This window comes from Mytilus trossulus, unplaced genomic scaffold (assembly GCF_036588685.1).
Source record: "Mytilus trossulus isolate FHL-02 unplaced genomic scaffold, PNRI_Mtr1.1.1.hap1 h1tg000110l__unscaffolded, whole genome shotgun sequence".
Classification (NCBI taxonomy): Eukaryota; Metazoa; Mollusca; class Bivalvia; order Mytilida; family Mytilidae; genus Mytilus; species Mytilus trossulus.
The window spans coordinates 359156-376424 of record NW_026963297.1 but is presented as its reverse complement, the minus strand read 5'-3'; positions in this window follow the sequence as shown (position 1 = coordinate 376424).

Genomic DNA, 17269 nt, shown 5'->3' with positions numbered 1-17269 from the left:
TTTTGTGCTAATGCGGCGCAAAGCAACCAACAGTCAATCAATCTATTATATTACTTTAATGATTGGGTGAATGACTTCTGCTTAACGTACAGAAGTAATAATATATGCATATTCATGATGAGAACATGTAAATGAATGATGAATAAAATCTTCTATGTGGTAGTCCGACATGTTGGGCCGGATACCAATTCCAAAGTCTTTTGTTTGATCTGGCAAAGGTTAGAACCCACGACCGTTCGCACTAGAGACAAGAACGCTAACTACGAGACTATCTTATTATATTCTCCCCTGAACAAATTATTATTATAAATATTTTTCTGAATCCTTGTTATTATAGAGCTACTATTCCATGTCAATATTTCAATAATAAGACAAAACAAAGTTCCATTTGTCGTTGCGTTTTTATTGATACGCACTACATATACTAAATGATAACAAACACCTGACAGAGACTATCAATAACAAAAATAGTGAAATCATTTATTATGGTTATCTAAAGCCATATAATTCGCAAAGTTTCTAGTTTTATAATCTGACAAGTGAACAACCTTTGTATTTCTTATCTTAATCTTGATCTTTTAATTTATAACTGAAGTCGGTCGTAGCTGAACTTTAGCTCTTGCATATACAGATTTTTATATTTTGTAACAGATAATAATTGATAATAAATAGTTAACATATTTTTTGTTAATGTTTTACACCAATTACAATTCGTTTTCTCAGGGTAAGTAGGTACTACTGTACTCATTAGCCAGTCAACATTGAGGTTGTGAGTTCGAACCCCGCTCCTGTGGGTGTACTCGACTCCAATCTTGATTGACTAGGATTGTGAGTTTTCCTATCTCAGGTCAGTGATTTTCTCCAGACACTCCGCCTTCCTCCACCCATGAAAAACTGACCGCCACGAAAAAGCCTAAATGAGGTGCTTAAAAGTCGCGCTAAAAAACCAAATAACAAAAACCAAACCGTTTTGTTCTACTTTACGTTTTAATACTACAGTTAATCATAATGTGTGTGTATTGGAGGTACGCCCGGGAATTTTTTCCATGTTGATTAGCATACAGTAAAACATTCGAATGCAACTTTCATTTTTCACATCACGTATGTTGAATTTTGACTTGTATGTATTATTTGTAAAGTATACACATTCCGTAAAAAATGGACGTATTATGATATTTAAACGTATGTCCGTCTGTTGTAAATATCAGATGCATGCACAGTTAAAATACGGGTATATTTATATTTTATTGTGATTCTAATTTGTTTTTCAAACGGAACTCATCAGTTTTATCCGTTACCTTTTCCGTGTTATTCGTTACTCGTCTGTTGGTTGTCCTTTCGTAAATTCAGTCAACTAATATCAACGGACATGTAACAGAGGAGGAACGGACGAGTACCATACAAAATAGAAATCTACTAGACAGTCAATTGACAATATATTTGTTAAACGAACGTTCACAGTTTTGAACATGCACAAAATTCTAAACCTGGCGTTAAAGTGATTCGTACACCGGAAAAGGAACGGAGTCTAACGGATATGTACGGACACATACACACACTGTAAATTTCAGCTCTGGTCATACCTTAATGGATAGCACGAACGGACATCAAGCGGATAACCCTTTTTTAGCTCACCTGGCCCACAGGGTCAAGTGAGCTTTTCCCATCACTTTGCGTCCGTCGTCCGTTGTCCGTCGTCGTCCACCGTCTGTCGTCTCGTCGTCCGTCGTCCGTCGTCGTTAACTTTTACAAAAATCTTCTCCTCTGAAACTACAGACCCAACTTAAACCAAACTTAGCCACAATCATCATTGTGGTATTTAGTTTAAAAAATGTGTCCGGCGACCCGTCCAACCAACCAAGATGGCTGCCATGGATAAAAATAGAACATAGGGGTAAAATGCAGTTTTTGTCTTATAACTCAAAAACCAAAGCATTTAGAGCTAATTTGACATGGGGGTAAAATTGTTCATCAGATGAAGATCTATCTGCCTTAAAATTTTCAGATGAATCGGACAACCCGTTGTTGGGTTGCTGCCCCTGAATTGGTAATTTTAAGGAAATTCTGCTGTTTTTTGGTTATTATCTTGAATATTATTATAGATAGAGATAAACTGTAAACAGCAATAATGTTCAGCAAAGTAAGATTTACAAATAAGTTAACATGACCGAAATGGTCAGTTGATCCCTTTAGGAGTTATTGTCCTTTATAGTCAATTTTGAACCATTTTTCGTAAATCTTGGTTATCTTTTACAAAAATCTTCTCTCCTGAAACTACTGGGCTAAATTAATCCAAACTTGGCCACAATCAGATTTTGAGTATCTTGTTTGAGACAATTGTCCGGTGACCTGGCCATCCAACCAAGATGGACGCCATGGCTAAAAATAGAACATAGGGGTAAAATTTCGTTTTTTGCTCATTACTTAAAAACCAAAGCATTAAGAACAAATCTGGTTTAGGTAGAATTGTTTATCAGATCAAGATCTATTTGCCCTGAAATTTTCAAATGAATCAGACAACCTGTTGTTGGGTTGCTGCACCTGAATTGGTAATTTAAGAAAATTGAGCTGTTTTTGGTTATTATCTTGAATATTATTATAGATAGAGATAAACTGTAAACAGCAATAATGTTCAGCAAAGTAAGATTTACAAATAGGTCCTCCGTAAACCCTCTTATGAGCATTGCGAATCAGGACATAGCTATAGTTTCACAGTCAATTTTTTTATATTTATTTCACTATTCACCGCTTCAATTTGAATAATGAAACATAAACTATTTCATTATTTATTATTCATTTTTTAATATTGAATAGTGAATAGTGAACTATTTCATTATTCATTATTGAATAATGAATAATGAACTATGAATAATGGACGTACTTCAGCGCGGTTATTTGAAAAGCAAATGCATATGAATAAAAAAATCTGACAAATTTGGAATGTTAGTAAATACCGTGTTTAACATAGAACACAGGTCCGAGACCACAATTGTTGTCCCTTGATTTTCGTTGTTCACGAATATAGTCCCTAGTGTTGACAGTGGGTTACTTGCCATTAATTTTTATACCCCTTCCGAATTGATTTACTTATGTTTAATGCCTCAAATTGCAAGTAGGGCGGTGAAATTACACTGTGAACAAATTTGGGTCCAGAATTTTGAAGTAAAGTAGTGATTAGGTCCAGCTGAAAAAGGTTCAAAATTAGCACTTCGGAAGCTGTCAAAAGATTTCAAGACGCCCTAAACATGAAATTGTCTATATTTTGAGTTAGAGCCGATGAAGTTTTCTATAATTTTGATATAATTTGTCCCAAAAGTAGTACAACACTCTGTTAACATTTTTATGATAAAGCTTAGGTGGGATCTTTTTTATTTTCATTTATGTTCTATAAGAAATGCACTACGAAATAATTGTGGTCTCGGACGTAAGAGGTGAAATCTGTAAATATAGAATCTGTACATTGGCAACTTCCCTAAATGATTTGATGGTGCCAATTTGTCAAATAGCATGAAACTAAAGGATTTAAACTTTTATTTTATAGAATTTCTGCAAAAATGACCAATTTTGGCATTTTATGGTCAAAATAGGCATTTTATAGATTTTTCAATATTGATGCATAAATGGCATCCCGATTTTCAATCTGACAGGTTTTCATGTGTCAATATTTGTGTTTCTATGCTTTTATCTAGTTCTTTTACTTATTTATGCACTCTGAATCTACAGAAAAGAAGATTATCTCAGACAATATGTGCTAAATGTGTTGTATAAATGACCCTTGTCTAACGCCCTGTTTGGATGAAGTCAAAAGTGTGGAGCTTGGTACATAAAATTTGAAGTCCATAATAAAGACCTCACTAAATTTGTATCAAAAGCACTTTACAATGTCTATTGTACCTGTTCCATTTCACATAATATCTTTCTGTTCTTCTGTAGGATAGCAAGTGGTTTAAATATAAGCCTGTTGAGAATGAATTGCATGCAAGTTTTCCCCTAAACAGGCAAAAATCTTTGTATCAGATCATACTGTCTGTAAGAAAAGTTAGTTGCAAGAGTCTTTTTGTGCTCAGATTTGTTGTATCATGTCACATGAGTATAGAAATGATAAAAAAGACACACATTTGTATTTCTTATAGCCCTCAATATGCATTTTTTAATGTAAATAAGTGGCACGACCTAAATAGACCCTACATTATTTCCAGTCTTACTTGGCCTAAGACCCTTTGAAGTTAATATGATATGTTATTTGTAACTTTTCTTTCCATTTAAAGTACATTTAATACATATGTAAGGATTATTTATAACCAAAAAGCTTCACAAATTTAAAATTGCTGGAAAATGTCACATCTTCATGTAAGACCCCCTTCATTGAAAAATATCAATTTTTAGGCTCATATAAATTTTACTTTTGAATAATTACACTAAGTCTGATAAATCAAATGAGTACTCTATTGCTGTTAGTACATGATAATTGATATTAAGGCATTTAAAAAGTTTTGTTTTCAATATTTTAATTTTTAAAGCCCAAAATGTTGATAGTTGAAATTTTTCAATTTTAACGTCAAAATTTAACATGCAAAGATGAGTATAGAATTTAACATACTGTCTATAATATATATCCTATTGTTATGAAGCTTTGTAAGCAGTGTTATAATTTATTAAACTTTGGTCATACCAAGTTTTATTAAGATTATTCCACTCTTTCTATCCTATTAGGTCCGAGACCACAATTGTCGTCCCATGATTTTTGTTGTTCACGAATATAGTCCCTAGTGTTGACAGTGGGTTACTTGCCATTAATTTGTATACCCCTTCCAAATTGATTTCTTTCTGTGTAATGCCTCAAATTGCAAGTAGGGGGTTAAATTACACTGTAAAAAAAATTGGGTCCAGAATTTTAAAGGAAAGTAGTGATTAAGTCCAGCTGAAAAAGGTTCAAAATTAGCACTTCGGAAGCTGTCAAAAGATTTCAAGACGTCCTAAACATAAAATTGTCCATATTTTTAGTTAGAGTCTATGAAGTTTTCTATAATTGTGATATAATTTGTCCTAAAAGTAGTACATCACACTGTAAACATTTCTTTGAGAAATCGCAGGTGGGATTTTTATTATTTTCATTTATGTTCTAAAAGAAATGCACTACGAAATAATTGTGGTCTCGGACCAGAGTCAAAGAGATTTTGCGGAAAATAATGAAAAAATCGCTCCTCAATTATGAATATGGGAATTAAGTACTTAAATATCTGCAAAGGAACTAACAAAGTTTAGCAGACAAAGTTTAAAGTTTAAACTTTTAAGATCTTTTTTTTGAATTTTCGGATGAAAAAATGATTTTATTTCGCGTATTTGTCTTAGTTATTTGTTATTTAAATATCAGACCAATTAGACACTTGATTACCTTGGTACAGTATAACCAATTTCATTATGTATGGAAACATTTTTAACTTGTATTGTTTCTATTGTTGACTAGTATGTTTTTATAAACATCATACGTTATGTATACTATGTGTCGGTATCGCGGACGTTCGGATGGTAGTTATCGTGTATATGTATTTGTATTTATACTAATTTTAATACATTATAAAGATATTTTGATACAACTTCAGAGCCTCTTGTTATTGTATAGTCTTGTTAGTGTACCACTGGTAGAGCTTTATTTGACAGTTTGTGTCTATTTACGTCTGTTATCTCACCCTCAAAATGTTTAAATAATTTCTGTATTTTGAACACGTCTGGCAGAAAATGTATCTGTCTCTCCTTTTTTATGTTTTTAAATTGCACTCCTTGAAATAATGTTAATCGATAAAATTAAAAGTTTAAATACAATGTTATATGAGAACCCGTGCATAATAATTTTTATTTAATGATTTTAACTTGATAATAACAAGCAAAACTATATTAAATGGATATTTTTCAGGTATATTTTTCTTCTTCAAACTTCCTTTAAATTCAGTGTACGTATTTGAAAGGAAGTTCATTTACATAATCTGCAGTATACATTTTTGGTTATATAAACTACCTTCAGATGATAATGAGTTGATGAATGTGTCGCTTAATTATCATACTGTTTAAAAAAAGAAATGTCTAAAGTCAAGTTCAAAGATTTCACTCAAATTCTCATATTTAATTCATGATATTCTAATACATATTTCTTAATAACAAAAGTATAAGAAAATATGTTTAAATAATTGATATACCGGTTTTATAATTTGGTACACTAAACCCGGGGTGTGTCCTCATAAGACTCATCAGTGACACTCAAAGCAAACAAGATTAGAAGTTAATTCCAAACAAAGACCACTTTGACAAACAATTTATGCATGGATATAATATGTTTCTTGATTTAAACAGAACAACAATAGTCAGTATGTTAAAACTAAAATCACAAAAATACCGAACTTCGAGAAAAATTCAAGTCAAAAAGCCCTTATCAAATTACAAAATCAAAAGCGCAAACACATCAATCGAATGAATAACAACTGTCATAATAAGGACTTAGTACTTGTCTTTTCTCACGTAGAAAAATGGGGGATTAAACGTTTATATAACTGATGATGCATTTAAAGAAAGAGATATAGAATGACAGAAACAAAACGTATTTGCGAAGTAATATCTGTGACACTGGTAAATCAGGTTTTACCAAAATTAAAAATACATTTTCGGATAAATTCAATATTTTGTTATACTGGATACAAACATTAGCGATAAGGTAAGTCTTTTTTATCATCAATATAAACATTTAGTTTATCTGGCAAACATTTGATCATTTACAATCTAGAATTTCTTTGATAATCACTTCGACACAGTTGAATTATTTTTGTTAGTTTATCGTTTTGTATTTCAATGAATGTTGTTTGCTCATGTATTATTGTTGTATTTGGCGTCCATCGTCTGTCGTCGTCCGTCGTCTGTCGTCGTCCGTCGTTTGTCGTCGTCTGTCGTCGTAAACTATTTAAAAAATCTTCTCCTCTGAAACTACTCCGCCAAATACATTCAACCTTAAACTACATGTTCCTTAGGGTATCTAGTTTTTAAATTGTAACCGAAGTTGTGATCAATTGACAAATATGAACTCCATGAATAAACATAGAAAATAGGAGTCAAATGCAGTTTTGGGCTTATATCTCAGAAACAAAAACATTTAGAGCAAATCTAACATGGGGTAAACATGTTCACAATCTATTAGTCATGAAATTTTCAGACAGACCGAAAAACCCATTGTTATGTTGTTTCCACTAATTTGGTTATTCTTATGACATTGTACAGTTTTTGGATATTACCTTTAATATTATTGAAGAAATAGATACACTGTAAACATCATATGTGTTCAGCAAAGTAAGATCTGCAATAAAGTTTCATGACGTAAAGTGTCATTTGAGCCCTTAAGGAGTTATTGCCCTTTTAAACAAGTTTTTTTATGATTTTAAACTTTAAAAATCTTCTCAAATAAATATAGTATAAATACTTGTAAAAAACTAAGGGGGGAACATTTAAAATAGTATCTAAATCCATGAAGGTGTAATACTAAAAAGCGGTTTGTTGTTATAACTGTGTGTATTGTTTCTGTAAAATAACCACGAACATATGATCTGATCTGAATAATATTCAAAGTAGAAGGAAATGCAATCGTATATCTGACATTAGCACGTAAATAAATTAGTGACATAGATAGTGTCTGTTTATGTAGGGAAACATTTTTATTGTTGATGTCTTGGGAAAGGAAACAAACCGTATACCTATTAAATATTAACTGTGAATTCGTGTTAAAATAAAAACGTCCATTGAAGAATATCACCAATTTTTCGTAGACTTTTATTTATAGTATCGATCAGTCAAAAATACTGTATAGGTTCTGAATCAGATTTCGTAGCTATCAACCCTAACTTATATGTAATCTGTTCTATCTAATGTAGACTTACTGGTGTTGTCTGATTTTAAGAAAAATAATTAAAAACGGGGTCATATTCAGATTACGTCTGTAAATATAAACAATGTAATTTTCCCATAGGAACTCAGTTTATTGATGAAACTGCCACTTTTACTATGAAGTTTTTTCAATAAAAGCGTTACTGACGCAACAAATAGTTGAGACTTTTATTACAAAATTCTATCCTTAACATAGTGTAAGTGTTTTCTGTAATTTCTTTTGCAGGTAGACAGTGATATTTGACACCATATTTGTTTATTTATAAATTAGTGATTAAAGAAAACCGTGATGCACATTAGTCCTTCAATCATTTAATGAATAGATCAAATGTTGAATTAAGTCCTTTTGGTCAGTTTGCAGATTGAAACTAGACTGTTTAAGTATATTCTTTGTATTCTGCGGAATGTGTTATTTTGTGATCTTGGTGGAATTGAGATATAAAAGAAGAAAACAACTGAAAATCACAAGATATCTGTAAAAAGTGTCATTTCTACAAGCGTTTGTGATAATAAAATAAAATGATTAACAGTAAAAGATTTAGACAAAAATCATTACTAAAATTGGAAAGTCAATTTACTTGCTTATTTTTCGAGTAAACTCAACCAAAAACTAAAAACATTGACACATTCCCCATTTCAATTCTCAAATTTAGTTAAATTAATTCGTATGGAGACATATCTGTGTATACTATAAGAAAAATAGTAATTATATACAGAATACGAAGTATTTAGGAAAATTATTTGACATCTAATTTCAAATAAAAATCCTAATATGTGCCTGTAAAAATTTTGTCTATTGTTATTATCAATTTAACTGTTAACATATTACCTAGTTTTGTTTTAAATACTGTAGATTTAATTTCCTATTTTAGAAGCGTGTTCTATTAGATGTGAACTAGTAAATAAATATCATATTAAATTTTAAGGTAAATAGCAACTTTTTAATTGATCAAATTTGTTTAAAATAGAGATGTTTGTATCAATAAACATCATTCATGTTTTTTTCATGTGCTAAAGAATTTTTATGAATAGGTTTATAATCAGTGGGTTAATACAATGCGGTACATAATAACTTCAAAACATAATAATAATAAAAAAAAACACCATGTTAATAGGTAACACCCTATCACGAGGAGTACTGTACCAAAAATTGCATCCATGCTTGAATTCATATCCTTGAAAATCGATTACTTATATTTTCTCTTATTTTTTTTCCAATATTTAGAACAATTTGACATAAGATCATGCTTACTATTAATTTTTGAGAAACATTGATGAATGTAACCTATTTAATGTGCTCATTTTTAAAAGATGAACATTTGTGGACGTCGCATGGATACGTTCGGTATGTTTTTTTTCAGTGATTACAGCTGATATTTGTGTATCAGGTGCAATTTGGGTACTATAACGTTACATACTAGCGAGTGATATATATGATAGCATTGTTTGAACACGCTTTATTTCATTTTGTATTCAGCATCCCTATTCAGGAAATTGATACCAAAATTACGTATTTGCGCTATTTAGTAAAAAAATAAATCTCAGTTTTGTGTAATAAAAACTCCATTTCGTATAAAAATCGAAGTTATCAATTTAACAATATGAATAAAGATCTCGAATCAGTTAATGAAGAACTCGTACAAATGATTCAATTTTTTGATTCGTTAAAATTAGCAGTTTTATCTAATTTAGATCATAATACATAAAAATCATGGTCAAACAGTCGGCTTTGTTACCATGGTTTGTTTCAATAGTTTAGTATTGACTAATATTCTTAATGATTCAAAAGATATGTCAGTTCAAACTTGTAGTCAAGTATACATGTATATTAGGACTGATCCTCAAATTCAATCAACCTAAATGAAGTCATCTTCACTCTGAAAGAACTTTCTAGCGATTATTTTACAGTTTAAGGTATTCAGAATAGTCGTATGGACTGTTATTTCCAATTCCCGATTATTGATTGATTGATTAATTATTTGTGTGTTATTGGTAGTTAAAAATTATCTTCAGAAGCGTTATAAAAAGTCATTTACAAACCTTTTATGAAAATAATCAGAGTGCAGATAAGTGATTATGTTGTTTTTATAGATGATGGTATGATTTTTAAAACTTGTTATAACAAAGTTTAAAGTCTAATGTGTTTTTATGCGTCCTTCATACCTCGTACCTATTATGTAGCGCTAGCGTTTTTTTGAGGAAGCTTGAGTGCCCAAAACTACCACCGTCCTTTGGTAAATTTTGAACTAAACATCGTCTAATGTGTATTATATAAAATAGAAACAAAAATGTAACTCGTTTTTTAATTTACAATTTATAATGAACATATAAAAAAGAAGATATTAATTATGATTGCCAATGAGACAACACACGGTTTTTGTAACCTTAATAATAGAAAAAAACATTTTGGAGATACCACCGTTGTCAACTATATTTTAACCGCTAATTCTTCGAGCCTAAAATCTAATTTTTTAAATTATAAATTGCATAAAAATACATTTTGAACTGATCGACTTCAAATCACTTTTACTGATATCAATGTTATTTTTGATAGCAATGTCTATATTAGACTTTGTTATAACAAGTTTTAAAAATCATACCATCATTTATAAAAACAACACAATCACTTTTCTGCACTCTGATTATTTTCATAAAAGGTTTGTAAATGACTTTTTATAACACTTTTGAAGATAATTTATAACTACCAATAACACACAAATAATGATAGGATTATCATGTCCAAAGGTGAACTATTATTTAACAAATCATATAAAGTGTCCGCAACTTGTTATTTAAGATATTTCTACAGTACAATTGCGTTCCGTAACATTTTTATCACTTGAAAAGGATTCCCGCCTTCGTGATCTAATAGCCAAATTCGTCAAGGTGATAAATGTACCAAATAACTTTAAATAAATGTTTGTATCTGACTTTACCGGGATGAAAGGGTTGTTTTCGAGTCAAATACACAGTAGTAAAAACCAATTTGAACTATTATTCTATTGAACACAAAACGTTTTTCCATCTTAAATTTCCACTTAATTACCAGATAGTAATTTGAAAGAAAAGATATTTTATTTTTAGCCACTATTATTGATAGGTCTTGTTGCTATGCACAATTACGTATAACTAACATATTATAATTCGGAGTTTAGTATGACGTCCATTGTCACTGAAATAGTATAGATATTTGTTTAGGGGCAAGTTGAAAGTCGCCTCTTGGTGCGGGAGTTTCTCGAAGCATTGAAGACCTGTTGGTGACCTTCTGCTGATGTCTGTTCTATGATCGGGTTGTTGTCTCTTTGACACATTCCCCATTCTCAATTTTATTCCGATCTGAGTTTTTATTCCTTCTTAGCCTGGTGCCAAGAAGTTTTCTTTTTTTGTTTCTTGAGAAGTATATCTTTTACCTGTTTATTCACTATAAAGTGTTACAATTCATATTTGAATGCAACACAATTAAAAGTGACCAAAAAGGTACTACAATCGCATGCGAGAAGCTAGAAAAAATGAAATGTACACGTGTTCGACATATAACTTGGACCATCATATACAATTCTTATAAGGAGATGTGGTTTTATTGTCAAGGTACATGTATAGACAGATAATCTTAGAAAAAAAAGAACAAATAAGCAAACAGATAAGAATGTATACCAACTCCGAAAGAATTTAACTAGACAGAAATATCTTTTTGTCATATGAATTCTGTATACGAATGTGTGACTTTTGTAATTAATTTGTTATCAAAGTCACAGACGGAGTGAGATCGCAATCCTTCCCGTTATCTCTAGCCTATGTATAATAAAGAAACACATATCAATACGCACAGTGTATGGGTTTTAAACCTAAACCACAGGATTGCCAACCACTCAGATACACTCAGGAACGAAACGTCCATCAGTAACGACATCGATCCAGTGGTTAAAAACAGACCACAATGATAGCAAACTTACAATTTGGTACATAACACCGAAATTAAAGAATTATATTTTAAAAGAAGATGTATAGTACGTTTTTACTATGTGTGTTAAGTTGATTTTTAGGCTAACGCCGACAAATTAAATATCTATTGAATATCTTTTAAATATATATATTTAGTATATGTTATAAGTAGTGTAAAACAATATCCACCATATGTTTATAGGTTTATATAAATGTCCCAGACCATATGACTATTTGGACCGTACGCGTACGTTCCTGGTCGTATGCGTACGTTCCTGATCGTATGCGTACGTTCCTGATCGTATGCGTACGTTCCTGATCGTATGCATATACACGTGCATTCTATGACGAACTTAAACCATATATGTATTTGGACCGTATGGGTAAATTCTAGACAAACATTTCTTGGAATTTACAAATTAATATTATTACAATTAGATAAATGAAGAGAAATATATCATCAGCCCTACACAATAATCTGGAAATATCATATCAACAACTGGTATTATAAGGGTAACAAAGCTGTTTTATTCAATCTTTGCATTAGCTTTCGACACGTTTTTATTATATTTTCTCATTGTATTTTCGACGGTTTTTAAAAAAAAACTTATTGTTTAGATTATTTGACGGTACATAGTGTGGTAGTGACCTAATACGATATATATATAGGGTCAGTAAATTACAAAGGGGGGGGGGGGTTAAGCGAAGCTCTAATCCCAATATGGAATTTACTGACTCCATACATATCGTATTAGGTCACTAGCACACTATGTAACGAATTTATCTTACCGACTATCTTAATATGTGATATTTAGATTAGTGTTCTATAAAAGTGATCAAGTCTTCAATACTGTTAGTATTCTGAACCAATTTCCATAGGTCTATTCAAAAACAAATGCCAACAATAACATCTTGTTAGCTTTTAATGTGTTGTATGGAATAAATTCCAATCGTTCATTATCGATTTAACCGTCTATTGAAACCTTAAAGATTTTTTTCTCACCGCCTTTTTGTTTGTATAAAGGGACAGAAGCGTAACATATCAAATTTACGTGACTTTTTTAAACATTTAAAATATTAAGTTTTTATTTCATTTACAATTAAAATTAGTTAGACCTTAGTTAGACCTTATGCGTACAGTCCGACCGTATACATATTTTGAAAAAAGTACGCATAGGTCCAAATACTCATATGGTCTGGAACATAAATTCTATTAAAATATCTTTATACGTACTATTTTGACCCGTCAGTGGCATTTTTTAATTTGTGTACTTTCTGGGATTGTAGTGTTGATGGTTTACTTTTATCTTTCTATAATTCCATTTGCAACTCAGAAATTGAATGAAGATTATGGGCCGTTTTGTTTCCTAATCATAATTAATATAATTGCATTTTGTTTTAAGTGTATATATGCTACAGTTCCTAGCTATTTACTAAGTACACGATTTAAAGTAACTTCTGTTTTGCTTAGTAAGTTCTTACAAACATTTGCATACAGCCAGTAATGAGTATATATATTTTGTAAATTTGCCAATCAATTGTCATGGTTGCCACAAAGACAGCACGAATCTTGTAGATGTTTGAAATTTCATCTGATTGTATAATTTTAACATCTGTTACATTCAATAGAAAAAAATATTTCCCAACTGTCAAGGAAAACACATTTCTCTGATTGAAATCAATCTCTCGCAAGAGAGACACCATTAAAATTGGAATTAAAACAGATTTAAATCTATTAATATTTTAATGCATGTTTAATGCAATTATTACCTTGGGTCTTATGTTTCGTTGAGACCAGATACCAGGGATCAGATTGCTCAATTCATTCACACACATGGATCATGCATATGACGAATAAACCACTCAAGTGTTTTGACAACTAAGATCGATTACTTTAAAATTGAAATTTTTACCACAATTGTTAATGTTAAATTACAGGTTTAATCTCTTCTACGTCAAATAAATTAACCATCAATTCAAATTCTTAAATCGGCAGTCCAACCCATATTAATTCTTATTAATTTCATGTTCCTGCATTAATATACAAAATATGATGTAATTTGCGTAATTTTGTTGTATGATGTTCTGGTCACTTAAAGGAAAATAAGGTTTCAACTCGGAAGTCCAGAAAAGCGCTTCCGACGCATGACATTAATACATGTAACGTGCTTTTTATTTATAAAAAACTCCTTAAAATTGAAAAACAGTATGACTATTCTATTTGATATTTTTAAACACTAAAGTATGTTTAAATGACAGTAGAGTAAGAGTCGTTTTAGGGGTCCTTTTTTGACATGCTTCAATGATAGTCCTAGAACTTCGATAGCATTTCAACCCAATGTTAGCCAATTTAGGACCAGTACCCCACATGCAACGACACTTATTAAATAGATTTTTCGTGAGATAAAGGATTTCTGTAAGTACGATAGGTAAAATTATAGTACCACCAGGTGGAAGGAGATAACAAAATATTCTAAATATATGGCATGGTAGTCAGAAGAAAAAATACCCTAAAAACTAAAATAAGGTACTCCTACACCCTCCCCCACCCCTCCGACATTTAAAAAAAATCAAAATGTTGAATTGTTTAACATAAGAAAATACCAAAGCGACAAAATACTGGTGCTCGTTTATTAACTTGTGAATCATCGCCTTTTCCTAGGTAATAGTCTTTATCACCTTGTGATGTGTCCATACACCGGAGTTAGGCTCACAATGGAACGGTTATTTTAGCGTATAATTGCGTTTTGGCCCTAAACATTTCTGAAGTATTAGCCAGTGGGTGTTGAGTGACCAATATTGGTGTATCTTTCAAGCCTGTTTACTGTTAAATGGTCATGATTATATCTGCAATATATTGGATGCAAAACTGCAGATTTATTTTCTTGATATATGTTAATTTAATAAAATGTGTATGTACATGAACTACACGATCTACTTGTATATAATTAGCTGATCTAAAGAGCAGATTAAGGAGTGTGGCGCACTAGAGTACCTCTACCCAACAGACACGTTCCTGGCCTCCAATTCTAGATCTTAGCCTTAATCTAGTATATACAATTAATCAGATAGAGAGAGAGAGACCATTTAATTTCCCCCAAAAAAAGTTTTTCGTTTTTGCTTTCAGTGAACAAATATTCTGATTCCCAATTTGACAAAACAGTATTGGGGTCAAGCAGATTAATGCTGTTTTACCGGATCAATCAACGACTCTTTATTGTTATTGTGTAAATGTAATCCGTGCTTCCTTTACGGTCGTTCATACCTTTTGGCAAAATGTAAAAAAGCTCTATGAAAAGAGTATATTGATATTTGATCTCAAGATTGAATGAAATTGAGTGTTTAGTTCTAAAATACAGGGATGTATTTCGATTTTGTGTTGATTGCAAAAAAATACGTTTATAAGATTAACACAAATGATAACAATCCAATAGGCGGGTACTTACTAACTACATGGCTCCAGTTAACTGTATCCCTGTCAATCGTGTATTGTCGGGACAGATAAACATTTAAAACCTTTAAAATAGTGGGTTCGCATATACACAATATCATAAAAGAGGAACGAAAGATACCAGAGGGATATAATTTACCATTTAGAATTCAGTATAATTTCAAAAATGGACGATGAAATATTATCAAATAATTGTACAGATTTAATGTTGACATTTAAGATTTGTGGCTGTTTCTTCTCCCTACATTTATCAAAATGTGTTACTCTTTTCCTCTCAAATTAATGACGTTTTTCCCTTGAGCTTTTTTCCGTGGACCTATTTCAACTAGACAAGGTATGTCATAACTGTGAAATAGTTTCGATATTTGAACGAACGAAATTTTGTTAAAGTGTATTATAGAAAAGAGAAATACATAATCTTGTTCTTTAACTTACGTTTTTAATGAACTCGAGCTTTTTCTAACCAAATATAAATACAATCATTATACAATCTGTTGTATTATATAATTATTCTTTCGCATTTTGAACGTATGCTGTATTTGCATAGTACTGAGTACATACGAATACGCAATATAACACGATTAAATATTTAGAACTTTACTTTTGTCAAAAAATAGCCTGGGCTATATATATATATATATAGTGTCTAAAAATAGCAACAATCGACATTCAATCTATCTAGGTGTGGATCAGTTTGTAAATAAACTGATGCAGTTACTGATTTAAATCAAATTTCTGTGTCTTGCCTTGATGTTTTTCCATAATTCTTTTTCAAATTATATCTATATAAATGTATATAATTTTGAAAGAATGTTTTATAGAAAAACATCAAGGCAAGACACAGGATAACGCGGATTATAGCATTTGGCCTGCATTGCATCAGTTGCACACTGTATTCCGTACTATACATATTTTATATTCATTTATTTATTTTCTAACCCCTTTACAAATGTCCTGCTGTGAAGTCGAAAACAATTTTCCCGTTATTTTGATTTTGATGCTGGTCGTCAAAATTTTCTTATATTTTGTTTTTTAAAATGCTTTCTATTTAACGTAACACTGGTCTGACAAAACAATAATTTTATTCCTGATACATGTACCCGAAGATCTAGATTGAGTCATATTGATTGATTTAATTGTCAATGAAAATTATTCTTTCACATTTTGAACGTATGCTGTATTTGCATAGTACTGAGTACATACGAATACGCAATATAACACGATAAAATATTTACAACTTTACTTTCTGTCAAAAAATAACCTGGGCTATTGAACATATGACTTTTTTTGTTTATCAGTTCGTTTTGATCTATTATATTACTTGCCGCGATATAGCCTTTTTGTGCTAATGCGGCGCAAAGCAACCAACAGTCAATCAATCTATTATATTACTTTAATGATTGGGTGAATGACTTCTGCTTAACGTACAGAAGTAATAATATATGCATATTCATGATGAGAACAAGTTTCTAGTTCTATAATCATGATAATCTGACAAGTGAACAACCTGTGTATTTCTTATCTTGATCTTGATCTTTTAATTTATAACTGAAGTCGGTCGTAGCTGAACTTTAGCTCTTGCATATACAGATTTTTATATTTTGTAACAGATAATAATTGATAATAAATAGTTAACATATTTTTTGTTAATGTTTTACACCAATTCCAATTCGTTCTCTCAGGGTAAGTAGGTACTACTGTAATCATTAGCCAGTCAACATTGAGGTTGTGAGTTCGAACCCCGCTCGTGGGGGTGTACTCGACTCCAATCTTGATTGACTAGGATTGTGAGTTTTCCTATCTCAGGTCAGTGATTTTCTCCAGACACTCCGGCTTCCTCCACTATGAAAAACTGACGGCCACGAAAAAGCCTAAATGAGGTGCTTAAAAGTCGCGCTAAAAAACCAAATAACAAAAACCAAACCATTTTTTTCTACTTTACGTTTTAATACT